This window comes from Bos javanicus, chromosome X, assembly GCF_032452875.1.
Source record: "Bos javanicus breed banteng chromosome X, ARS-OSU_banteng_1.0, whole genome shotgun sequence".
NCBI lineage: Eukaryota > Metazoa > Chordata > Mammalia > Artiodactyla > Bovidae > Bos > Bos javanicus.
Genome location: NC_083897.1, coordinates 32996615 through 33023178, shown reverse-complemented (window position 1 = coordinate 33023178; position 26564 = coordinate 32996615). Strand labels below are relative to the sequence as shown.

General features: G+C 44.0%; 1 pseudogene; it reads left to right on the top strand.

Moving 5' to 3' along the window:
- The window catches only part of LOC133242544 (piezo-type mechanosensitive ion channel component 2-like), a 201052-nt pseudogene that overhangs the window by 108691 nt on the left and 65797 nt on the right, over nt 1-26564 (top strand).

The window sequence follows — 26564 nt, the reverse complement described above, 5'->3', positions numbered from 1 at the left end:
AGACATTATCTTAAAGCATCACCCTATGTTTTCACGTGTTGTCACATGTTTTCTCATGTAAGGGAAGGAGTTGTCTCTGCCTTGCATCAAGTGTCTTGAAATCTATAGAATAGATATTGATAGATGGAGTTATTGTGCATTGACAGTTGCAAAGACCGTGTCATGCAGTGCTATTAAACATGGCCTTGTTTGATTTCTTCTCAAGTTCAACTCCATCTTTCTCTTCAAGGGAACTCCAGTTATATCCTAAATGAAGCTTTCTGGTCCTTTAGAGCTATTGTAATTGATATTGATCCTTTTAGCACTATGTCCTTTGAAGATTTCCTATCAGTCTATTTGCTAATAGAGTATTTTAAAGTGGTCACATCTAAAAAAAAAAAAAAAAAAGTGACTGAGTTAGCCAAACCTCAAAGCTTTCTCCAACAAAAAGAAAGCAAAGTTGTCCTCTGCTATACATTCTGTGATGGGGAGCAAGGAGGGGACCTAGGAAGTAAGCCTGTCCTTACAGTAATCTTGCCATGAGATGTGTCCTGGTGAGCAAACTGAAAGATCAGATAGAGGGAGACACATGAGGACCTGATTCTGTGGCAGCAGTGTCTGGGAGCTTAACAGATGTCTGTAAACTGTGTTTCATTGGTTTCCCCCTTTCCTGCCTGTGGTCCCTTCAGGACATGGCAGCTGCTGGTACCCAACAACCCCGTCTCCTCCCAAACCTCACCAGCCCCACAGCCACCACCCTCAGGCTTCCTCTGTCTTCCAGCACCTCCTATCATGAAGCCACCAAGTGTGTTCATGATCTTGTGTGGACTTACTGTGGTCATTCTAGACCCTTGCTGCTGAGAGTAGTATGTACATCTTGTCGTTTTACACCTGCTAGTGCCAGCCCAAGGGTTGTCCAGTGATAGGCGTTTAATAAATGTTTCATAAGCAAGCATTTTATGAGGGCACTAATCCCATTCACTGGGTCTCCACACTGGTGAGCTGATCACTTCTCAAAGACCCTCATATTTTAATACTGTCTCATTGAGGGGTTAGAATTTCAGTAGGTGAATTTTGAGGGAATGAAAACATCCAGTCCATAACACGTGTCAGTAACTCCCATACAATCGAAAGAAAAGTTAAATCTTATGTCTGAGACTTTTATATACTGTGATATCATATAATCTGTTTCATTAGACTTTACTCATGTAGCTGATCAATTTTGCTGTTTTCTTTGATGAGCCAAAATACCTTGGTTATACTCAAAATTCAATGTAAAAGCTATGATTAATATGCATACACATCTGTGTGTGTATAATAAAAGTAGGTGATTTCCATTTCTTAGGCTGTTGAGAGCTTTATGTAAGACTTGGACTTCCAACATGGAAAGGAACTTTTTTTTTTTATTCTAGCACAATGACATCATTTAATAAGTATTTGGTGAACAGATCTATTTTTCTTCTAGGAAAAAAATGTAATCCTTCATCCTTTTTCCCTCAAAATATGTCTGGTAGGAAAGATTTTCTAATTTGTAATCTCCAACTTCACTAAGTCAGGTCCCTAGGACTAATATAAACAGGCTCTGAATGAATGAGTGATAAAGATCACGTCCTATGGAGAATGGTGCGTTCATGAACTAAAATCCCAAATTCCCAGGTGGTAAGCTTGGCACCTTGTTCTGTACAAAATGTGAGGTACCAAGCCAGAACATTTTATATTTCATTAATGATGTGAGCAAGTGAACTGTGTAATAGATCTCTGAAAGCTTTTTTGAACCTTGGTTCAGACAGCACCATGAATAATGGGAAGTTCACGCTGTTTGATATGGAGGTAAAATCTAGATGTTGAGTCTGTGGAATGGAATGTTTTGGGGAATCGTGCTAGCAGACACTCCCAAACCTCGGTTCAGATTTCTCATTTTCTCTGCATCATGAGAGCCTGAAATTAGTTTTTTTATAGCTGTAACTGCAGTGAAATGTCTTTCCCGCAGCCCAGCCAGTTAAACACCTCAGCTCACGACTGAGCATCATTGCCTGGATGAAGCAACAGTTTGTATGAGGCAGATTTCAGAGGAGCTGTGTGGGTTTTTCATCAGAATCCTCAGAAACCTATCACCCACGATGAACAAAATGGAAACAGTTCTTCCTGGCTCTTCTTTTTCCCAACCTCTCTCTACATGCTCACAGCCACACAGACTTCTAAATGTACATGAAATCTTGGAAATAGCAAACATGACAGTGTCACACACCTTCTAGAGTCTAGTGGTTTCATTCACACAGTGATGTGTAAATGCGGATTCAGAGGACTAAGTGACTTCTTCATGCAGGACCAGGTGGTATCGAGTCTTCCTGCTTGTGAAGCCTGTGCCTCCTCTTAGCTAAGCTCTGCAGATGTCTGTGCCCTCCTCTTCTCTAAGCTCTGTGGAACTCTGAAGATCTTATAACACAACAGGAGCAATCATGTTGCCTCAGTTGATCATGTCCCTCAGTGCCAAGGGGGCTTGGGAAGCTGTGGTCAGGCAGGACCCCACTTGTCCCAGGCTCCTCCTTGTCCCAGAGGAGCATAAGTAATCCCTTATCCCGCCCTCCCTGGACCATCCTGTACCCACTGCCTCACCCAGGACAGACTCCCTCCTGCCTCTTGGAGGCTCTGATGTCCAAGTCCCCCTTTCACACCCTCCCTGTGGTCACTATTGAGGTTGATGCCCATCTCACTCTCCCTGGATATGGAGAAGTGGCCTGGGGGCCTGTCATCCACAGAGCAAGTGAAAACACTGATCAGTGAGCAAGCCAGCAGCGCAGGGATCATAATGACCAGGTGGGAACAGACGGAGCAGCCTGGGGGCCCTCATATGGCCGTCCTGACCCGCCTGCCCCACATAGAGGGAAGGCTGTCTCACCTGGTCCTTGGGGGAAGTGGGTAGGTTTGAAATGTCCACTCTCTGCTCTGACTGGCGAAATACAGTGACTGAGGAATCCAGGCATGTCACTGCTTCCATCCTGAGAGTGTGTTTCTGTGGACACACTGGCGTCTTCTGTTGGGACGCTGATGGACGTGCGCTGTGGTGTGTGGGCAGCAGAGCCTGGTCCTCAGGCATCTGAGTACAGCACTGGTTTTGCCCTGAGAGTGGTTGACTCCAGCACATTCCAGAAAGAGGAGCGTAAGATCTGAAGGAAGATGGCAGAGATACTGTTCTGGTCGACTCTTGACTGGCAATAGGGTCCCTGGGCTGAGGGGCTTACTGGTCAGTGTCTGTCCCCTCACTGCCCCTGTGCACCCCCAGAAGGCTGTGTGTCCTTATCCACACATTGACTAAGTGACTTTTAGGGGGAAAATAAAACTAAAGCAGACAAACAGAAACAAAGCCCACTCCCTCTGTTGCCAGGCATGGGGTCTGAGGGAGTGCTGCCCCCACCGTGGGGTCCCAGGAGTGTTTCCTACTCTGACCACCTGAGTCAGGCCCCACATCCCCAGTCCCACTCAGGCCAGAGGCTGCCCACTGTGTGACCACAGCACCACCCAGCCTGGTTCCATGGGGGCTCCGTAGTAGGATGGAGCTTCCCCACCAGGTCCAGGTGCTCTATGCCAGACAAGCCGGGGCAGCCCCAGGTTTCTGGACACACATTCTCTCTGGACAAACAATAGCTGGCTGAGGCCCGGGTAGGGGAGGAGGAACCAGGTGGGTGCTCAGGCCAGATTCAGCTCTCCCTTAGGCAATTTCCCATCCATAAGGAGGGGCCCAGATTGTGGAATCCACACACGTGGGACAGTAACATGCTGTGTGCCAGAGGAAGCTCCAGGGCCGGCATAGCCCAGCGCATAGCAGGCATTTCGCTGAAGGGCTCGTTCAGCTGCCTCAGGAGGATAAGTTCATTCCAGCCTAAACATGAGCCCTTATGGAAACATTCAATGCCACAAAATTTACTATAAAAAATGATGATTTCTTGAGTAAGTCAGGAAAGGAGCATTTATACATGCAGACCTGGTGGTGGGGCATGGAGAGAGTGGAAAAGAGGGTAAGAAATGCCCCATCCTGAACTGCTAACCCGCTCTCAGTGGACACCCCAACACTCAAGGTCAACAGGGACAGCCTTGTGTTCATCAGTATCAGGGACCAGAGCATAGGGACCCAGTGTGTGTGGTGGCATTCTTGGTGGTGGACCCTGGGGTCAGTGTTTGCACGGGGAGGATCCTGAGACGGGACATGAGGACTGTGAGCAGGAACTTCCTGAGCATCCTTGGGGCTGTTACTCTCTCCCACCTCCCGAGAATAGGACAGAAACATACACTGCTCAGATTTGCAGGCATGCAAACCTCAGTGGCCATGGCTCACTCTAGGAGTGTTTATTTTATTTGATTATTTATAAAAATAACGAATCTGTGTTTAGAAGAAAGTCTCCTAATAACCTAGCTCCAATCTCATAAATCAGTGATATCGTAATAGGTCTTGAACTGTTAAAACATAATTTCCCAGAATTTTAAGCACAGGGATTTTCAGAAGAAACCATCTTCTCCGCACCTACATTGTTAATTTTATCCCTGCTATAAATTATTTGTGTGGGAAATCCCCTGGGAGAACTGGCCGAGGAGCAGCTCCATGTAAATACCGAGAGACATTCAGGGACCTTGTGGACCACCTTCCTTCCTGGATGTTGAGATGTCCTGGGACTCTCTCTGCTATTCAGTACATTTTCAACAGTTTACATATTTATAGATACAGCTGGTTTATACAGGACATTTTTCTGTCAGTCAGTTCAGTCGCTCAGTTGTGTCTGACTCTTTGCAACCCCATGAACCGCAGCACGCCAGGCCTCCCCGTCCATCACCAACTCATGTCCACCCAAACCCATGTCCATTGAGTCGGTGATGCCATCCAACCATCTATCAACCTCTGTCGTCCCCTTGTCCTCCTGCCCTCAATCTTTCCCAGCATCAGGGTCTTTTCCAATGAGTCAGCTCTTCACATCAGGTGGGCAAAGTATTGGAGTTTCAGCTTCAACATCAGTCCCTCCAATGAACACCCAGAACTGATCTCCTTTAAATGGATTGGTTGTATCTCCTTGCAGTCCAAGGGACTCTCGAGAGTCTTCTCCAACACCACAGTTTAAAAGCATCAATTCTTCGGTGCTCAGCTTTCTTCACAGTCCAACTCTCACATCCATACATGACCACTGGCAAAACCATAGCCTTGACAAGATGGACCTTTGTTGGCAAAGTAATGTCTCTGCTTTTTAATATGCTGTCTAGGTTGGTCATAACCTTCCTTCCAAGGAGTAAGAGTTTTTTAATTTCATGGCTGCAGTCACCATCTGCATTGATTTTGGAGGCCAGAAAAATAAAGTCAGCCACTGTTTCTACTGTTTCCCCATCTATTTGCCATGAAGTGATGGGACCAGATGCCATGATCTTAGTTTTCTGAATGTTGAGCTTTAAGCCAACTTTTTCACTCTCCTCTTTCACTTTTATCAAGAGGCTCTTTAGTTCTTCTTCACTTTCTTCCACAAGGGTGGTGTCATCTGCATATCTGAGGTTATTGATATTTCTCCTGGCAATCTTGATTCCAGCTTGTGCTTCATCCAGCCCAGCATTTCTCATGATGTACTCGGCATAAAAGTTAAATAAGCAGGGTGACAATATACAGTCTTGATGTACTGCTTTTCCTATTTGGAACCAGTCTGTTGTTCCATGTCCAGTTCTAACTGTTGCTTCCTGACCTGCATACAGATTTCTCAAGAGGCAGGTCAGGTGGTCTGGTATTCCCATCTCTTTCAGAATTTTCCAGAGTTTATTGTGATCCACACAATCAAAGGCTTTGGCATAGTCACTAAAGCAGAAATAGATGATTTTCTGGAATTCTCTGGCTTTTTCAATGATCCGGCAGATGTTGGCAATTTGATCTCCGGTTCCTCTGCCTTTTCTAAAACCAGGACTTCCCTGGTTTCTCAGATGGTAGAAGTGTCTGCCTACAATGCAGGAAACCTGGGTTAGGCTGAGTTAACCTGGGTCAGAGGATCCCCCTGGAGAAAGAAATGGCAACCCACTCCAGTACTCTTGCCTGGAAAATCCCATGGATGGATGGAGGAGCCTGGTAGGCTGCAGTCCATGGGGTCGCAGAGTCGGACACGACTGAGTGACTTCACTTTCACTTCTATCTGTTGGTGATTATGAATGAAGCTGCTCTAAACCTTTGCCTACAGATCTTTGTGTGGACAAATGTATGTGATATGTCCCTTGATTATGTCCTCTGCCTTCAGCCTGTTTTTAGTTAGTGGACCCTAAATTACTTGAAATGCTTTCTGAACAAACCTTGAAAACTGAATCGCATTTTAGCTGCATGGAGAAGTGTGTGTAGAAAAATGCTTTGGCGATCCTATTCATAGTTTGGACCAAGGCACTATAAGTTGTGCTTCACAATTTTTTTTTCATTGCTTAGATTTACTGAGCATAGGGTATATCTTTGGACAGTTAAAAATTCAGAGTTTTTAAAATTTATCCAATTAACATTTTATTTATTTTTAATTTAAATTTATTTATTTTAATTAGAGGCTAATTACTTTACAATATTGTATTGGTTTTGCCATACATCAAGATGAATCCTCCATGGGTGTACACGTGTTCCCAATCCTGAACCCCCCTCCCACCTCCCTCCCCATACCATCCCTCTGGGTCATCCCAGTGCACCAGCCCCAAGCTTCCTGTATCCTGCATTGAACCTGGACTGGCGATTCGTTTCTTATATGATATTATACATGTTTCAATGCCATTCTCCCAAATCATCCCGCCCCCTCGCCCACAGAGTCCAAAAGACTGTTCTATACATCTGTGTCTCTTTTGCTGTCTTGCTTACAGGATTATCGTTACCATCTTTCTAAATTCCATATATATATATATATATATATATATGCAAACGATTAACATTTTATTGCTGAGCAATTTTGATTTGTTTCCGAGCTTAGTGTTTCTAGTTTGTTATGATGTGCTTGAGTAAGGATATTCAACCTTCACCTGCAATCTCAAACTCCAGTATGCTCTGAACACTCTGTATTTTAGCCTAATTTCTCAGTGGCAAAAACCTGACCTGAACTGACCTGGGATCTGAGGGGAGAGCATTGCATTGAGTGTGAAGGAATGAGATGTGTGTGCTGGGGGAGGGGACACTGCCCATGAACCTGCTGCCACGGTTACATCATCTGGTGAGGCACCTTCCTAACATCTGGAAAAGTATGAACTTTGCAATACGCTCAGCTCCAAGAGATTTGAAGGAAGGATCTGTTTTTACTCCATCTGTTTTTGGCACAACTGCCCACTAGCTGTTTGATAGAACTGAGCTGTGCTAGAGAGTGAATCTGAAGCTTTTTTTTTCACTGTGACTACACCTGTATACTTTATGCAATGACCCAATACAATGCAAATACATCCAGTTTCCAAAGCAACAGCTCCTGTGCATGCAGTGTACTCCTCTTTTCCTCTGCTGTGTTCATGGAAAAGAAAATGCTGGCTGGTGCCGCTACTTTTGTTTGATTCCAAACTGGTTAGTCGTGGCTGCAGCTGAGAGAGCCATGAGCTATGGGTGATGCTCAGCCAGGAGGGAGACTGGAGGTCCATGCCTGCCTCGCTGTGCCCGGGCCCACAGGGATGACAGACATTTATGTGTCATGGCATTTGTGGGCTGTCACAGTGACAAATGATCCCTGCTTTACTGCAGAAACACACATGCAGGTTCAACTCAAAATCTTTGCAGTTCACGTCAAGCAGAGGAAACCCAGAGACTGTGTCCTCCAATCATCTGGAGTGAATCACCCAGCTCCAGAGAGATTAGACTAGATTCTACTCACATCCTGTGTTGCTGTTGTTCACAGGGCCATACAAGCCAATTAGAGGATCCCCATGGGGTGGGCTGGTGGAGGGAGTGAGTGTGAGACAAAGGATGTATTTCAGGAGCTAGACTGAAGACAATCATGGGCACTGCTGGGGAAGTGAGGGGTCCCAGAGGAAAGAGGAGGTGAACCAGTATGCACTGGTGCTGAAGTGGAGTCCTGATGGGACTCAGGGAGGGTCCCTGGGTCAGCCCTGTCCCAGTGCAGCTCCCCTCCTGTGGGATGGTGACCAAGCATCAGTCCCTGGGCTCCAGAGGCCACCAGAAGACCAGTTACAACCATCTCAGTAGTTCATATTCATCTAAATAATGCTCGTTTGCATTTTAATTGTTTTACTGGAATTCAATTGAAGTTGACCTTCCTACCAACTCTGAACCAAAGGGCTGGCTCCCAAAGGAGTGGCATGAATGGGGTTGTTCTTTTCCAGCTTCTGAAGGTTAACAGCATTTGTGTTTGTCCATAAGTCTGCTTTTCAGCCCTACCTGAAATTCCAGCGCTCTTCTTTTGGCCATACCTGGAATTCCAACACTCTTCCTCTTTCCTGGCCCCTTATCAATTTCCCTGTGTCTTTATTTTGAATTTTCTGAGTCAAAATGAAACCTCACAGTTGGGAAGACCCTGAGAAGTCATTTTGTTAGTGAGAAACTGAGACTTGGAAAAGCAAAGTGGTTAGCCTGTGAACATCCACCCCAGCCTCACTGCTTCCCTGGACTTGGATGGGAGGATGGTAATTGAGTTTGACCAAATATAACCATGGCTGAGACTACAGCAGTTGGTCATTTTCTTTCCCAGGCAGGTAATCGACTTTGTGTTTTCATGATATGTTCTACACGAGGAATTCTGAAAAGTATGACACTTCTGATTTTATTTTATTTTATTTTAAACTTTATAATATTGTATTAGTTTTGCCAAATATCGAAATGAATCCACAATATGAAATATTAAAAATACACTTTTGTGCATGCAAACCAGCTTTCAAAGATAAGAACCTAGGTGACTGTGATAAGATAAGACAAAGATAAGAACACAAGTGACTGTGTCCCCCTCTCTGTCCAGAAACATGTTTGTCGCTTTCATGGAGTTCTTTACAGGTGAGTCTGTAAGTGATCGATATTCTGTATGCTTGCTACTTCTTTTTTTTTCTCTCAATATTGTTTGTGAGATCCATCCATGTTTATTGGTATAGATCCAGGTTGCACATACATTTGCACTAACTTACTGATGCACAGTGTTTTATGGCTACATTCTCTCTCCTCTTGATGAATAAGTAGGGTTTTCCCTAGTTTTCAGCTTCCTAGACTCCCTTTCAAGAGGAATAATCACCCTGCACAAATAGAATCATGTGACTGTAACTGGATTGGAGAGGAAGTGTCTGCCTGTTGACAAGAACATGAGGTTATAAGTTGTTTAGCTTGTGCTTTTCTATACAGAAAATGTAATTGAGCTGAGCCCAGAAAGTCATGCGATCTAGGATAACGTCTTATGGGGAAATGTATACATTGATCTCCTTAATTTATTAGAACAGGGCTTCGACACATAACCTGGTCATCCTGATTTCAAACGCAGAATTTACTGGAAATAAAATTTAATTTGTTGAGCTTCCCCAGTGGTTTAGTGGAAGTGGATAAGAATCCACCTGCCGATTCTGCCAATGAAGACATGGTTTCAATCCCTGATCTGGGAAGATCCCACATGCTGCAAAGCAACTAAGCCTGTGCACCACAACTACTGAACCTGTGCTTTAGAGCCCGGGAGCCAAAACTTCTGAAGCCCGTTCACCCTAGAGGCTGTGCTCTGCAACAAGAGAAGCCACGGCAATAAGAAGCCCGGGCATTGCCACAACTAGAGACTAGCCCCCGATCTCTGCAACTAGAGAAAACCCATGCAGCAACAAAGACTCAGTGCCACCAAAAATAAATATTTTAATTTGTTATTAAATGCTCTGAAATGAACAGTGACAATTCATTTATGGAGCCTCCCATAAATATTTATACTCTGTGCATTCCCTGAAACATCTGAATTACTCCATGGACTTTGGCCAACATACATGAGAAGAAATCTCTCGCTCTTCCCCTCCAGTCAAGACCTCTCTCAGGCACAAACCCCACATGCCTTCCAGGGTGACCTGTCATGTCTGTACCACACCTCACTCTCACCATGGAAAGGGTACCTCCCAGCCCCACTTCCTACCACAAGATCATGACTTCCTCCGTGGTCTCAGTTCTGTGGTAATGGTGGGGAGTTCCTTGCTCCAAAGCCTTCAGCCCTTCTGGTTGTGCAGATGCTTTGCCAGAGTCTGATTCCAGCAAGGAGGACCTGGCCTCAACACCTCTTCCTGTTTTATCTCTGTGTTTAAGACACACTTTTATAACCAACATTCAGTGCCCAAGGGAGAGAGCCTGACTCTCAACAGAGGCATAATAAATATTTTTGGAATAAATAAAAAATCTGACCAAATCAAGCCATTTCATGTTCATTGGATATGATTAGTAGTTCTTGTTCTTGAAATGTTTTCTCTGGTGTATACAAAAAATGCATATATATTTTTAATGGTTTATAGTTTCCAATTGTGACCATTAACTCACATCCAAAGAACTAAGATGTTACTCATCAACCTCCAATCCTCAGGTGCTCTGCAGACACTAGTGACTGTCCTGTCCTTTGTACTTTTTCTTCCCTGAACTGAATTGAAACTCCAGTACTTTGGCCACCTCATGTTAAGAGTTGACTCATTGGAAAAGACTCTGATGCTGGGAGGGATTGGGGGCAGGAGGAGAAGGGGACTACAGAGGATGAGATGGCTGGATGGCATCACTGACTCGATGGACGTGAGTCTCAGTGACCTCTGGGAGTTGGTGATGGACAGGGAGGCCTGGCGTGCTGCGATTCATGGGGTCGCAAAGAGTCGGACACGACTGAGTGACTGATCTGATCTGATCTGATCTGATCTTATGGCAAACACCTGATCTAATTCTTCAGCAGAACTTTGCACAAACTATTGTCATAGGAAAGAAAGAGTAAATATTTGGAGATAGTATTAATTCTGCCAGCCTGTATTCAGAGCACACACTATACCACATGTACACACACACACACACACACACACACACACACACACATATACAAATATATACCTGTGTATATAGTCCTCCTGGATGCAGAGATTCACAAATAAGTGAGCAACATAAAGTGTTGGGGTCTAAAGGAAACAGATGGTGGATGGGCTTTGCGGTGAAGATGAAGGAGGTGAGTCTTGACTGATGAGGATGACGTGTAAGTGTGTGTGTGAGGAGGGCTTTGTGGTCCAAGGGAAAAGACTGTGCCCTGACTCAGAGGGACAAACACTTGCCTGTGCTTGGATGTGCAGCCAGAATGGCTGAAATTTGAGGTCTGAGAAAGTCATAGCAAGAGACAAGGCACATGCATCTGCAATATAGAGGACTCCTAGGTGAGCTTGGGAATATGGACCTTTCTCATCGGTGGTGCGGTGAGCAAGTCCAAACTGTGCCTCTAAAAGTTCAGCTTGGCCTGGTTGGCAGAGGGACGCCCTGAGGCAAAGTGACAGTCATTCAGAAGAGGAGGTAATGAAGGGAGACATGGAGATATAGTCAGGCATTGGGTAGAGACATCTCGTAGGAAGATGGGTGTCTGCGAATGGTCTTGGGGACATGCTGGGACTGGATGAGCAGCTTTGTGAGTTGTCATGCACTTTCTAGTCTCTTCCAGTATGTCCCAGGAGCAGGTGGACACTTGGGAGATGGGGTGGACAGCTGGGAGAGGGAATGAGGGAAAGAAATAAGGTGTTGCTGGCACTGTAGTTATTAGGGGCTTATTCAAAACCAAATATATGAGGATTAGCTACATCTAAGTACAGTTTCCGAAGTATCCATTCATTGTGATAAAAAATTTAGATCAATGAGGAGACTCTAACAGCATTTTCTAAAACCTGTGCCATGAACAGTAGCTTGGCAGAATGTAATAGATTTTAGATAAAATTTTAAGAAGTGGTTTGTGCTCAGATAAATTTGGGAAGCAGAAATTTGCATGTGAGCTCCGTTGCTTCAGTTGTGTCCAACTCTTTTGTGACCCTACTCTTTTTTGTGTGTCTGACTCTTTTGTGACTGGAGTGGGTTGCCATTTCCTTCTCCAATGCATGCATGCATGCTAAGTCGCTTCAGTCATGTCCGACTCTGTGCAGCCCTATGGACAGCAGCCCACCAGGCTCCTCTGTCCATGGGATTCTCCAGGCAAGAATACTAGAGTGGGTTGCTGTACCCTTCTCCAGGAGATCTCCCTGACCCCGGGATCGAACCCATGATTCCTGCGTCTCCTGCATTGCGAGTAGCTTCTTTAGCTACTGAGCCACCTGGGAAATCCAGAGCTTTACATAAACTCCAATTTATTGTTTTTCTACAGAAATTCTCAAGTTCTTTACTGTAATAATAACCATTGTGATTTTTCTAACACTTATTTGACCAGAGGCAGTGTTTTTGTTTGTTTGTTTGTTTTTTGGTCTTGTTTTAATTCGCAGTATTTCTGAGGACCAGCACTCTGATGTGGAGAAGGAAATGGAAACCCACTCCAGTATTCTTGCCTAGAGAATCCTGTGGACAGAGGGGTCTGGTGGGCTTCTGTCCATAGGGTCACACACAGTTGGACATGACTGAAGCGGCTTAGCATGCATGCATGCATTGGAGAAGGAAATGGCAACCCACTCCAGTATTCTTTCCTGGAGAATCCCATGGACAGAAGAGCCTAGTGGGCTGCTGTCTATGGAGTCACAGAGTCGGGCATGACTGAAGTGACTTAGCAGCAGCAGGAGCAGCACTCTGATGAATGTACTTCAGTAGACTCTGGTCTAGACAGCGAAGATGGAGATTGTAGTGATAATACGATCCCCATAGGATGTATCATATGGATTCTGACCTGGTCCTTGTCCACGGCCCACACCGTCATCTTCTGGAGGCCCATGGAGCCCATGGGCTGGCAGTGCTCTGAATGTGCTGCTTTGTGAGCTCGGGTGAGAGCAGCAGGTAACAGGTTGGCACCTCTGTGGCTGACAGATTCCACTCTGAGCTGGACTGCAGCCCAGTCCTGGTTCTGGGAGCCACGTTCTGTTATGGCTGGGGAGTAATTGCTTTGCACTTGGGTTTCATTTACTCTCTTCATGTATGTGGGTGATTGAGTGTCTCCTTGGGGACCTAGGAGCACAAAGCTGAGGCTGTTGACTCGAAGCCACTGTTTGCAAATTGAGAGCCACGTACAGAGTGCAGGTTGGGGTTGGGGGCAGGCACAGCTGGCTCCTGGGTCCACTGTGCCGGGTGGGACTCTGGGTACAGTCCTCAGAGAACTCTTTCCCTCCAGTTGGCTTGGTTTGTGCTTCTCATAAAATGCCATGGTCAATTTGTTTTCTGCAAAACAGCTGCAATAATTTGTCCCCAAATCCACTCAGGAGGGACTGCCTGCTCCTCTGACCTCAGCCCCACCCAGGAAACACCTCCCTGCCCAGCCTGGCCTTCATCTCCTGGCCTGTCTTCTTGATCTCCAAATTCTCATTCTGATGATGTGAATCCTCATTTGCTCTGTCTGATCACATTAGGTGTACTTGCAAAGTAGGCAAAACCTCTACAGTTTTCCTATGATGAAATCAGTCATCAAATTTCCTTATTATGGATTTGGATTATGAATTTTATAAGTAATTGTAAAGTCTGGATGAAGTTTTCACAGTATTATACGTTTTGATGAAGGTGTCCTATTTGATTTCTCTTACTCTTAACCCAAATGCAAGGAGTTTGCCATTTTTTAAAACCTCTTGCATGATCATGTGTATTTTATTTATGGAGGTAAAGGGATGTCTCATCACTTCCATGTTTCTCTGTTCAGAGAAGCTTAGAGTTGTGTATAAAATCCAGGCTTCTAATGGACAGATCCTTGTCCAGACTGTTTTTACAAAAAGCCAGTCAGACTGGTCTGGGGAATTTTTCCTAGAAGATCCTGGATTAGGAGATTCTTTGCTTAATGAAGACTTGACTTACATTCATATTATGGTAACAAATGCAATATTCTAAAGGTGCAACAGTAGTGGACTAGTTAAGTAACTACTATCTGGACGTGAGTGTGGTAAAGGTTTATGTATATTATCATATGTGAAACGAATCGCCAGTCCAGGTTCGATGCATGATACAGGCTGCTCGGGGCTGGTGCACTGAGATGACCCAGAGGGGTGGGATGGGGAGGAGAGAGGTGGGAGAGGGGTTCAGGATGGGGAACACATGTACACCCATGGTGGATTCATGTCAATGTATGGCAAAACCAATACAATATTGTAAAGTAATTAGCCTCCAATTAAAATAAATTTACATTAAAAAAGGTTTAAAAATCTTCAGTGAGTTGTCAAGATGTGAGTGATGTATTAAATGAACAAATTATTTTCAAAAACAAAAAGTATAAGCCTAGTTTTGTTAATTTGAAGTTTGCACATGTAGTATATAGTTTCTTATAGTTTCCAAACTATTGAGTAGAGTTCCCTGTGCTATACAGTAGGTCTTGTTGTTTATCTATTTTATATACAGTGCTGTGTTTATGTTCATCCCAAATTCCAAGCTTATACCTCTCTCCTCACCTTTCCCCTTTGGTAACCAGAAGTTTGTTTTCTTTGTCTATGAGTCTATTTCTGTTTTGTAAATAGTTCGTATCATTTTTTTAATTCCACATAGAAGCAATATCACATGATTTTTTTAATTCACTAAAATATCAACATGGTTATTTCTAGGTGATAGGGGTCTTGCCATTTATTATGCTTTTACCCAAATACATCATATATCCAATGTAAATGATGACAATATGTATTTCATCGCATGAAGTGTATTTGAAAAATACATATCTTCACATGACATAGCTTCCTATTTTCTGCTGCTTTTCCCTAAACAAGTTTTAGCTCTGATACACATTGGGTCACTTTCATTTAAGTCCTGTGCAATAAAGAAGATGAACAGCATTGTCTCTTCGGGGCAGGGGGGAGCACAGGATGAGGGGAAGGTCCCAGTGAAACACAGCCACCAGGTCCTGCTGACACCAGGACCAAATCTCTCTGTTAATGACCTGCCTTTTCTTGGAACAGGATGGAAAACAAAATCGATTCAGCATTCAAAGTAATGAAGGGCTCTTGTTCAAGGACGGCTTGAATGTCTTCTCTGTTTTCCCTCTAAACTTGGATTTACTTCCAGGACTGCTTGTGTACATCCAGTCTTTAACTGCTCCCACTGGATTGCAAACACCTGCCTCTGTCCTGGACACATGGCTTATTTAATAACAGTTTAGTTCATCAGCACATTTTAAGAGCTGGTTTAAGAGTTGGTTTCGGGTTCTGCATGCTATTTCTGAAACTCCCTGAAAGCTTCCTGAATCTTAGTAAATTATGTAATACTGGAGTCAGAGAAGAGCTTTCTGATAACTTCCAGGCAGAAACTGAGCATTCTTTAAGTCTTAAGAAGATTCAAACATACTCTCTAACAGTTTAACCATAGCAACATCAAAACAACTGAATTTCCTCCTCCCTTTTTTTCCCTCCATAGGTTAAAGGGAGCCAGTGCTGGCAATGGGATCCAAGTGTTTGTGCCTGACGTGGACATGTTCATCGCCAGCCTGACCATGTGACTGGTCCGTAGGAACATTGTTCAGAAGCCAGTGGCTGAAGAGGCCGCACAGTGTAACCCAGAGTTTGAGAATGATGAGTCGGTAAGTCTCTGGGCATCTTCCTGCTTTGATTTCTGGGGCCTTGTACGTTGTGACAGTAAACAGTGCGTGCACAGAGCTTCATGTTCTCTTGTGTTGTTTGGTTACTTTGCACACCTCGTGGGTCCTCACACACGTGCATTCTCACCCACATTTGGCTACGAGGAAACAAGTCTGGAGACGTGAGGACTGCCCTGTGAGAGGCATTAACCCTAGGGGCCTGGGCTTGACCTGGTGTCTCTTCTTTACCATCCACCCTTAATTCACACTGGGAGCCTTTCAAGTTCGTGTCATGGCCCATGCTCTAGATAATTAGTTACTGCAATATTCTTAGAGAAATAACACCCAGCAGTTGTCAGAGAAAAAAAAAATAATTCTACCTTGAAGGAAGTTTCCAGTCCGTGCACCTTGCCATCCTGCTGCTGCTGCTAAGGCGCCTCAGTTATGTCTGACTCTGGGCGACCCCATAGACGGCAGCCCACCAGGCTCCCCGTCCCTGGGATTCTCCAGGCAAGAACACTGGAGTGGGTTGCCATTTCCTTCTCCAATGCATGAAAGTGAAAAGTGAAAGTGAAGTCTCTCAGTCGTGTCTGACTCTTTGCGACCCCATGGACTGCAGCCTACCAGGCTCCTCCATCCATGGGATTTTCCAGGCAAGAGTACTGGAGAGGAGTGCCATGTTCCATCCTGAGTCAGTGGTTAAATCTGCATGCTTCCATCGAGGTAGTTTTTAAAGCACTCTGGAGAAAAAATACATGCATTTGGAAAAGTGTAAGAATGAGTAAAATGTTTGTGAATTTTTAGCTGGATCAGGGGACACGTCAGATTTCACTCCATGGTGAATGGAAGCATGGGAGACAGCTGTCGCTCTGTCCCTGACCTGTTTGTTCTAATAATTATATTTTGTCATATGAGTCTAGGTGACAGTGATTTAAAAAGTAATTGATCTAGTAATTGAAAGATAAAATTTACAGGGAAAAATTCCTTAAAAGACCGTATTTGGACATTTGACATAAGACTGAGGTTTTCATTTATAAGCTTTGGCAAGAAATTAAACCTATTAAACTGAAGTTAGTTGAAATTACTTATTTCAACTAGAATGGTAACCATGATGGCATCAAAGAAAGAAAGTTCTCAGTTATGGCAAATAATGTGTGTGCTTCACAAATGAACAGCATTTTCCTTTGATATTTATTAGAATATAATGATGGAGAAAAAGTGAATATGATTCCATAAACCTCTGCAGACTAGAGATGATGTTTACACATAAAATCCTTGTGAGTAAAAAATATACAATACTGTGGCATATGCATATTCTACTGTTTTTAAGGTAAATGTTAAAAAGGGTACATGGTGTAAAAAATCATTACAGCAAGGTCATAACTACCCATCTTTTGCATTCAAGTTCACAAACTATACAACACTTGTATGAAGATGCTTCTTCTTCTGGTTAAGACAGAATTTAAAATTTTAACCTCTGCTTTTACATTTGAAATTTATTTTATAGTATTTACAGTTTTGAAAAATCATCTGGCTTAAACAATCACCCTGTTTATTCCAGATTCAGTTAAAATAAACCCATTAACTCAAGCTCTCTGGACTTAGGGCTTTTCATTATTATTATTTATAAGGCAAGGCTTGTTTTCAGTTCTCCTAATATTGTAGATGGAGGGTAAGGGATAATTACTGGGAATTGAGTGGACTCTGAAGTCAGACTTGGAAGCTGTATGATGTTGGGAAAATAGTTTATCCTTTTTCTTTTTCTGCAAAGTGGAGATTGTCCTGAGGACTTAATAAAGGGCCACACGCTTGCCTCCCTCTGCTCTTCTCCAGTTTGAAAGGAAGTAGAACACTCGCAAAAATGTCAAATTCAGAGTCTCAGAATGAGAGAAAGATAATTTGGAGGGTGCGTTTGAGGCCAACTCACTCAGTAAATGACTTCCTTCCTTGCCATCGGTAATGGACAACCATGACTGCATTACAAAACCTTCTTACAGAAAGAACTTCTGTCTCCAGTTCAAACACTGTTTTGCCATAAAACTAGGAAAACCTGCACTGACTATGGCAGATAAGGAATGTTAGGTCAGGGTCACCCATCTGGTGAAGAAGAGACACGATGTCACTGACTGATACTACAATCATGTTTCCTTCCTGATTCCCCTTGGTTTTCCAAGATGGGATCATGATACCTCTCTCTCATTTGAAATTTGTTTAAATATCTGCACCCTATATATTATTGATTACATTATTTAATGATAAAAAGGGGTAGATTCTCTAAACATTATTTTTGGGGAGCTTTTAAAATGAAAATATTAAAGTGTTAGTCACTCAGTCATGTCTGGCTCTTTGCAACTCCATGTACTGTAGCCCTCCAGGCTCCTCTGTCCGTGGAATTCTCCAGGCAGGAATACTAGAGTGGGTTGCCATGCCTTCCTCCAGGGGATCTTCCCAACCCAGATATTGAACCTGGGTCTCCTGCATTGCAGGTAGATTCTTCACCATCTGACCCACCAGAAAAGCCCTTAATATTAAAAATACTAAATATCATTACTATAAGGTTGAGTTCCCTCTAGGTTACTGTTTGGGCCTAATTTAGATATTAATTTCCATAGTCTCGGTACCTTCCAGCCCCAGGTGGCCCAGGGGAGCAGGCTAGAGTGACTGTCCAGAGATGAATCCAGGAGGAAATTTTTCTTACTGGGGAACCATCTGGCTGAAGTCTGAAAAGAATAGAAATACATGGCCAAAATAACCAGGAGAATTTATTTTATTTTGAAGTCCCTGACACACTTCCTGCGACTCATAAATCTTGCTGTTTGTGTTCAAGATTGCTTGGTGTTTGAAGATCTTTGAAAGGACTGTGTTTGCTGGCATTGCTTCTTCTCTCATTTACCTCGGTGGAGAAATGGCAGATTAATCAACCCTCAGGTGCCTGGGAAAATTGCTTTTCAAATCCAGCTTTGATTCAGAGCAGCAAGTAATCCCTGGAGAAGGCTCAGGCCTCTTCCCAAATCTCCATGGACTTGATAATGAGGCTCAAGTTCACTGTTTTAAAGGGCATCACAAATCCAAGGAATCTCCAAAAAAAAAAAAAAAAAACAACCCAACAGGCATGGAGTGGAGGAGGAGGCTTTGTCCTGTTCTTGAATTTTACAGAGAGCAGACCTCGGTCAAGAACAAACTCCCCAAGTGCCATAAAAGATTCTTTGCCAGCTGACATACCTGTGGTCTTGTTTATTTGTTCCTTTTAATTCAGAAGCAGATTGACAAATCATAACCGAAACATTCATATTCTTAAGCCTTAAAAAAATGAGTTGCATTATGAGAGTTAAATCATGTAGAAAGGTTATCTGTGCAATTAAACACCAATGACATCAGTAATTTCACCAAGTTGATAGTATCTGCATATTTATGTACTTCTAGCTGTTTCTTGGAGAAGGCAATGGCAACCCACTCCAGTACTCTTACCTGGAAAATCCCATGGACGGAGGAGCCTGGTAGGCTGCAGTCCATGGGGTCGCTAAGAGTCAGACACGACTGAGTGACTTCACTTTCACTTTTCACTTGTATGCATTGGAGAAGGAAATGGCAACCCACTCCAGTGTTCTTGCCTTGAGATCCCAGGGATGGGGGAGCCTGGTGGGCTGCCGTCTATGGGGTCACACAGAGCCGGACATGACTGAAGCAACTTAGCAGCAGCAGCAGCAGCAGCTTTTTCTAGCTATTTAATGAGATTTCAGGCTTTATTTTTTAAAAAATGAGGCATAGTTTAGTATGAAACCAAATTTATGATAAATGTTTATTCAAATAGGAATTTTAGTCTTGACTTAGTCTGTTGCAAGTGGCCTCTCTATATAGTCTAACAAATCCAATATGAATGATATAAATATTTCGGTGTAAGACATCATCCATCCATTAAGAATCAGGGATGCAGCATTTAAATCTCACTAATGTTATTTAGACATTCCTTCTGAATCTCAAAGCTGCAACCCCTTCATTATACCTAAAGTCATTTAGGTTACTGTGATGTCTGGCACAGAAAGTGGCTATCTGGCCTACATGTCAAGCTTCAGATTTGAAGCTCTAGTTGCTATTTTTTTGAGAGCAAGAAACAAAGAATGAAAGAAATCAATCTCTTTATTAATGGCTAATAAAGAATATAGCATAATTAATATATTATACCATATATTAATTATATTAATCATTAGGCATCTGCTCAGTCCCCACCTGAGATCGAGTCCAGAGTCACCTGCTTAACATCCTCTAGATTCTGGTTTTCCAGATCAGACTCTGTGATCCCTCTCTGTTGGTCTTTGGTTACAGACATCATTACTGACCCTGAACCGCCTATTTTCTCTGATCAGAACCAGCTAAATTTAACTCTTCTGACTGCTGTGCTCCCTCTAGAAGTAAAGAATTCAGGGAGTGATGACAAAAAGCCACAGTTTTGAAGGCACATGTTGCTTAAAGGTGTCTGTAAAGGTTAAGGACCCAAATAATTACTTGTGATGAACTAAGATGCAAAGAAAATGCATGTCCTTGTTATTAAAATGTCAAAAAGTTGAGCAGTGCAGTGGCTGCCCTGGATTCCACTGCTTTCCTTTCCCATCCCTCCATCCACCTCACTGTCCATCCATCCATCATTTCGCCCTCCAGTCAGAACTTTTTTACAGAGCCTGAGCTCTGCTCTGAGCACTGTGTCAGTTCTGGGGTGGAATGCGTGTCTAATTAATTTTGAATTTATTTCTGCATATGGTATGAGAGTGGTCTAGTTTCATTCTTTTGCAGGTAGCTGTCCAGTTTTCCCAACAGCACTGAAGAGACTGTCTTTTCACAATTGTGTATTCTTGCTTCCTTTGTCATAGATTAATTGACCATAAATAGGTGATTTTTGGTTTTTCTTTTTAGGGCTTTCTATTTTTTTTAGGGCTGTTCCATTGATCTCTGTGTATGTATTTTGTCGTACCATTCTGCTTTCTGTAGGTTTGTAATATAGTTCAAAATTAAAGAGTATGATACCTCTCATTTTTGTTCTATCTTAAGATTGTTTTGGCTCTTTGGAGGTTTTTGTGGTTCCATAAAAACTCTTAGGATTTTTTGTTTTAGTTCTGTGAAAAATCCCATTGCTACTTGTGTGTGTGTGTGTGTGTGTGCATGTGCGCTTAGTTGCTCAGTCATATCTGACTCTTTGTGACTCCATGAAGTGTAACCCCCCAGGCTCCTGTATCCATGGGGTTCTCCAGGCAAGACTAGGCAAGAATACTGGAGTAGTCATTCCCTTCTACAGTGGATCTTCCCAACACAGAATCAAACCTGGGTCTCTTGCATTGCAGGCAGATTCTTTACCATTTGATATTGCATTGAAACTGCATATTCCTTTGAGTGATCTGGCCATTCTAACAATGCTAATTCTACCAATCCTTGAGCATGGTATATCTTTCCATTTATTTGTGTCATCTTAATTTTCTTTCATCAGTGTCTTATAGTTTTCAGAATATAGGTCTTGAACCTCCTTAGTTAAATTTATTCCTAGGTATTTGATTCTTTTTGATGCAATTATAAACAGGATTGCTTTCTTAGTTTCTTCAGCTCGAACTGGTTCTCTTTTTATGTATTCAAACTCTTTGTTGAAGTTCTCTCACTGTATTCATCCTTCTCCCAAGGTCAGGGAGCACCTTTTGACCAATACTTTGAATTCTTTGGACTTTCCTGGTGGCTCAGGTGGTAAAGAATTTGCCTGCAATGTGGGAGACCTGGGTTCGATCCCTGAGTTGGGAATATCCTCTGGAGAAGGGAACAGCTATCCATTCCAGTATTCTTGCCTGGAGAATTCTATGGACAGAGGAGCCTGGTAGGCTACAGTCCATGTAGTCACAGAGTCAGACATTACTCTGCAAATTTCACTTCACTTGAATTTTTTATCAGAGAGATTACTTATCTCCATATCATTAAGGTCTTTTTCTGAGGTTTTTGTCCTTTTTTTTTTTTAACATATTTCCTCATTTTGCTAACTGTCTGTTTCTATGAAGTAGGCAAAACTGCTGCCTCTCAGTCTTGAAGGCGTGGCCTTGTGTGATGATCCTTCTTCTTCAACCCTTACTTAGCACATCTGTCTGTATTAAGTCACTTCAGTCATGTCTGACTCTTTGTGACCCCATGGACTGTAGCCCACCAGGCTACTCTGTCCATGGGATTCTCTAGGCAAGAATACTGGAGTGAGTTGCCATTTCCTTCCTAATGGAAGGATCTTAGGGGATCTTCCTAACCCAGGTGTAGAACCTGCATTTCATGTCTCCTGCATTGGCAGGTGGGTTTTTTTTTACTATTAGCACCACCTTTGATGGGCTATTTCTCAATTCTTTGTAGTTGTCTAAACACCTGATTTATCCCTGAAGTGGCCCTGTTGCTGAGGGCATGTTGGGACCTGTCAGTGCTCGAGGGGGTGGAGATTCTCCTTCAGCACTCAGGTTGAAGCCAGGCCTTCAGGCAGCAGCAACTTCTAAAGTGTGGAGACACATACAGTCCTGGGCATATTTGTCATGCCCATGGGAGGAGGTGGGTTCAGGCTCTTCCTTCATCACCACCTTGAACTGACCTTGACCTGGGAGTCTATAAAGGTCCAGGTTCAGACTGCACCCCAGATGTGTTCAGTCAAAATCTCTGGGAGGCAGGTGAATGTGTGGTGGTACAAGGATTGTTTTATTAAAGCTCCTGAGACCTACTGTCCTGGCTAGCCTAGGCAGGTCGCTGCCCACTAACTTGGTCTGTCTTAGCTTGTCCTTTATTAAACTTTTATTGCTCTGTAGGAGGTGGTCAAAAGCATATATCTCTATACTCATTCTTCCAAATGGAACAGGGAACAATTTAACTGTGCTTATACATCATGGCATCTAGTCCCATCACTTCATGGCAAATAGATGGATAAACAGTGGAAACAGTGGCAGACTTTATTTTTGGGGGCTCCAAAATCACTGCACATCGTGACTGCAGCCATGAAATTAAAAGACGCTTACTCCTTGGAAGGAAAGTTATGATCAACCTAGATAGCATATTAAAAAGCAGAGATATTACTTTGTCAACAAAGGTCTGTCTAGTCAAGGCTATGGTTTTTCTAATAGTCATATACGGATGTGAAAGTTGGACTATAAAGAAAGCTGAGTGCAGAAGAATTGATGCTTTTGAATTGTGGTGTTGGAGAAGACTCTTGAGAGTCCCTTGGACTGCAAGGAGATCCAACCAGTCCATTCTGAAGGAGGTCAGTCCTGGGTGTTAATTGGAAGGACTGATGTTGAAGCTGAAACTCTCCTGATGTGAAGAGCTGACTCATTTGAAAAGACCCTGATTATGGGAAAGATTGAGGGCAGGAGGAGAAGGGAACAACAGAGTATGAGGATGTTGGATGGCATCACTGACTCAATTGACATGAGTTTGTGTAAACTTCGGGAGTTGGTGATGGACAGGGAGGCCTGCCATGCTGCAGTTCATGGGATCACAAAGAGTTGGACACAACTGAGTGACTGAACTGAACTGATACATTTAGAAAAGTAATCTTCCCAAAACAAGCTTGGTAACAGAATAAAATCTTGGCTTTGTCTGCATGATGCTGTCACAATAGGCTTATGTGACCCATGTGACCCCTGCCAGCATGGCTCCAGAGCTCTCTGGGTGCTGCATCCATGGGGACACTGTGGAGGATGGTGGACATTTGTCTTCAGTGATGAGTCACAGCACTTACCTCTTCCTTCCATGGACTCTTCTGTTGAGATGACTCCACTTCATGAAGATAAATTGTTAACTTTCAATAATAAACAGTGAGTAAATAACTTGCGACATTTTAGGAAAGTGCTCCCTTAGCCTCTGGATCTGCTGGCTCATTATCTGTTCCTCTGATGCTCTCCCATTATAGCCTCTTTTTGAGCTTGGTTTAAGTCACAAGGAAGAGGAGGATGGAGTCCATGGTCTGAGGAGCTCTGGGCTTACATCTAAAGTTTGTCTGAAATTGGAAGGAGATTCCATTAGATAAATTACCTCAATATGTTTTCCAGTCAAGAGAGTCTGCCTGGCATCCAACTCAAACATAAGGCTTCCAGGTAGGATGAGTTGGTCCCGGGGGGCAGGTATCAGGAAGAGTGTGGATTCTAAGCTGACTGCTTTCAGGTCATCTCATGTAGCCCTTTAATCAGACAAGTTCCTGGGACTTGCTCCCAGAATTCCTGATGCAGGAAATGTGAGGTGGAGCCTGGTAATCTAGCCTCTTAAAGAGCCCCAGGTGAGCCTTGGATTTAGTCCAAGACAGGTAGGCTCATTTAGTGCTTGGGTATAATGAAAAATGAATGCCTGGGTTCTACTAGAAGTGATTGGGGATGTCTTCCTGGTCTAGAACTGAGTGGGAACAACTCCTAATGCTTGACTGCAGGGCTGGACGTGGTGATGGGATGAGGCATGGAGGCTTGGGTCCAGACTCAGGGAACCATGACCTTGCACCCAGTTGACTCAATAGCACTTGGAGTCTTGGAGTGTCTTCACATGACATGAGATGCTACCTGAGTACATTTGGCACATTTTGAAGTCAGAGACTTTTAAAGAAGATGAGTCAAAGCACTTACATTTATTTACATAAGCTATAGACTTCAACCTGGACAATGCTGATATGTAATATTTTATTAGGCTTTTTGAACTATAACGGCTTTCTTTATCTTTCATTTCTAAGACAGCTCAGGAACCAGGGAAATAAATCTTTATTTACTGCTACTCCTTCTTATGAAGAAACTGAAAGACAAAGTTTAAGCATGCTTCTCCAGGCAAGAATACTGGAGTGGGTTGCCATTCCCTTCTCTAAGAGATCTTCCTGACCCAGGGATGGAACCCAGGTCTCCTGCATTGCAGGCGGATTCTTTACCAGGTGAACCACCAGGGAAGCCCTACCCAGGCGGCACTAGTGGTAAAGAATCTGCCTGCCAATGCAGGAGACTGTAGGAAACAAGAGTTCAATCCCTGGGTCGGGAAGATCCCCTGGAGGGAGAGCATGGCAACACACTCCAGTATTCTTGCCTGGAAAATCCCATGGACAAAGGAGCCTGGCAGGCTACACCCCATGGGGTCACAAGCAGTCAGACAGGACTGAAGCATCTTAGCATGCATTCCTTCTTAGATCTAAGGCCAGGATCCAGTTGCGTTCCAATGTGGGGACAGATTTCAGCCCCAGCAACCCAGCCTGCTTGCTGGTGAGTGAGCTGAGGGGCTTCCAGGACGTTGGTGTTTATGCTGCTCCAGATGGATCATTTAGGGGAGAAGACCAGCCTGATTTGACTATTGGCACTTCTGGCCCCAGGCGGGATGGTGGGGCTCACTTTTGACTCCCTCTCAGTTTGGTAGGTTTAGAAAGTGTTTTCAACTCAAAGCCCCAGGGATTCCGGTACAAAAATGCTGAAAAACCTCAAGTACACTGGTCTGTTTATAAAAATCAGAGGGTCCCTTTCCCGCCCAGGAGAGGTCAGGGAAATACGTTCATCTAAATTTGAGAAGGTTCTTGAAGAGAGATTTCTATCTGATTTAATCTACATCCATAGCAATTCCGTAATTGAGCAATAAGTCATTTATTGTGAAAGTTAGGAGTGTGTTTCTGACTGTGACCCAGGCAACCCTAGCTGTGTTCCTTCTCTCTGTTTTCTTGGTCAAGTATGGAGACTGAAGGTTTTGGACTAATTTTCTTCCTCTAGAGGCATTTTTAGCATGTTGCCCACCTGTTGTGAAAGGAATATTAAGCAACAAATGCCTGTGTGTGTGGTGATGTGGGTGTCATAGCAACAGCATCAGTGGATCAGTCCCCACAGCAACTCAGCTTTGGGAGATGGAGAAGTTGAAAGAAGGCTAGCCTGGGAGCTGGGGCCTTGGACGCTGGGAGGGCCTTCCCCGGTGTGGGGACAGCACATCCCAAGGCAGAGAGCCTGTGGATTCCAGGTTCTCTACATGGTTCCCTGTGTGTGATGTTTCTGAGCCAAGAGTTGAGGATAAAGATGGAGAGAGAGACTGGTCCCAGGTCTGGCAACTCCAACAGGTAGGCAGCTCTGTGTTCTCTCCAGGTCACCTTATCAGAACCCACTTAAACAGTCAGCCTCAGGTAGATCTCTCCAATTCTCACCTCTGTCCACACTCCAGGTTCCTCACTAGCTGCCCCCATGATACCTCTGCCTCAGAACTTGGTTCCCAACTTGCTCCATGGCTGGTTGTCCTGATCTCATCCACAAAGACAAGAGCTCCTTCTGATTCTCCTCCATTCCTCCCTCCACCATGTGAAATTTACCAACCAGGATCTGCTGACTGGACCTATAAGATGCTCACCCAAGATGTGAACCCTCTCCAGCTCCACTCCCCACCCCCTCTTCCATCAGCACAGTCTCCTGGATGCAGGGGTCCCCCTGCTCTTCCTCCACTGAGACACTGGAGTCACTCTGGAAAAGAGATCCCATTGTCCCTCTCACGGGTGGAGTGGTTGGCGATCAGAGTCCTCTTAGCTTGGGTTCAAGAGAAGTGAAGTGTTGAGCAAGTCCTGCCTTGAGTCCAGCCACCTCTTGGAGAGTTTTGCTTTGAAACTCCCTCTGTGGGTGATGCAGGGCAGGAGGTGGCAGGCTTTCATCCTGGTACCCTGACCCTGCAGCTCTCCTGTCAACCCAGGCAGTGGCCGAGCATCTACACACAGGTGGGGCTGCTGGTGTTGCATTGACTGGAGCTCAGCCCTCATGTCTATACAGCGTGGGATGCAGGGGCATCAGCTGACAGTGAGGAGGAGGAGCAGGTGGAAGAGGAAGTGGGTCTGGGGACGCGTTATGGAGGCTTGACCAGCCCTTCCTGCTGCCTGGAAGGTTCTGGCTAGAATTTTCACATGGCTGGTGGCTCTGTGACAGTCAGAACTCAGCTTAAATGTCACCTCCTCAGAGAGGCTCTCCCTGAACTCAGAATCTAAAACAGCCACCC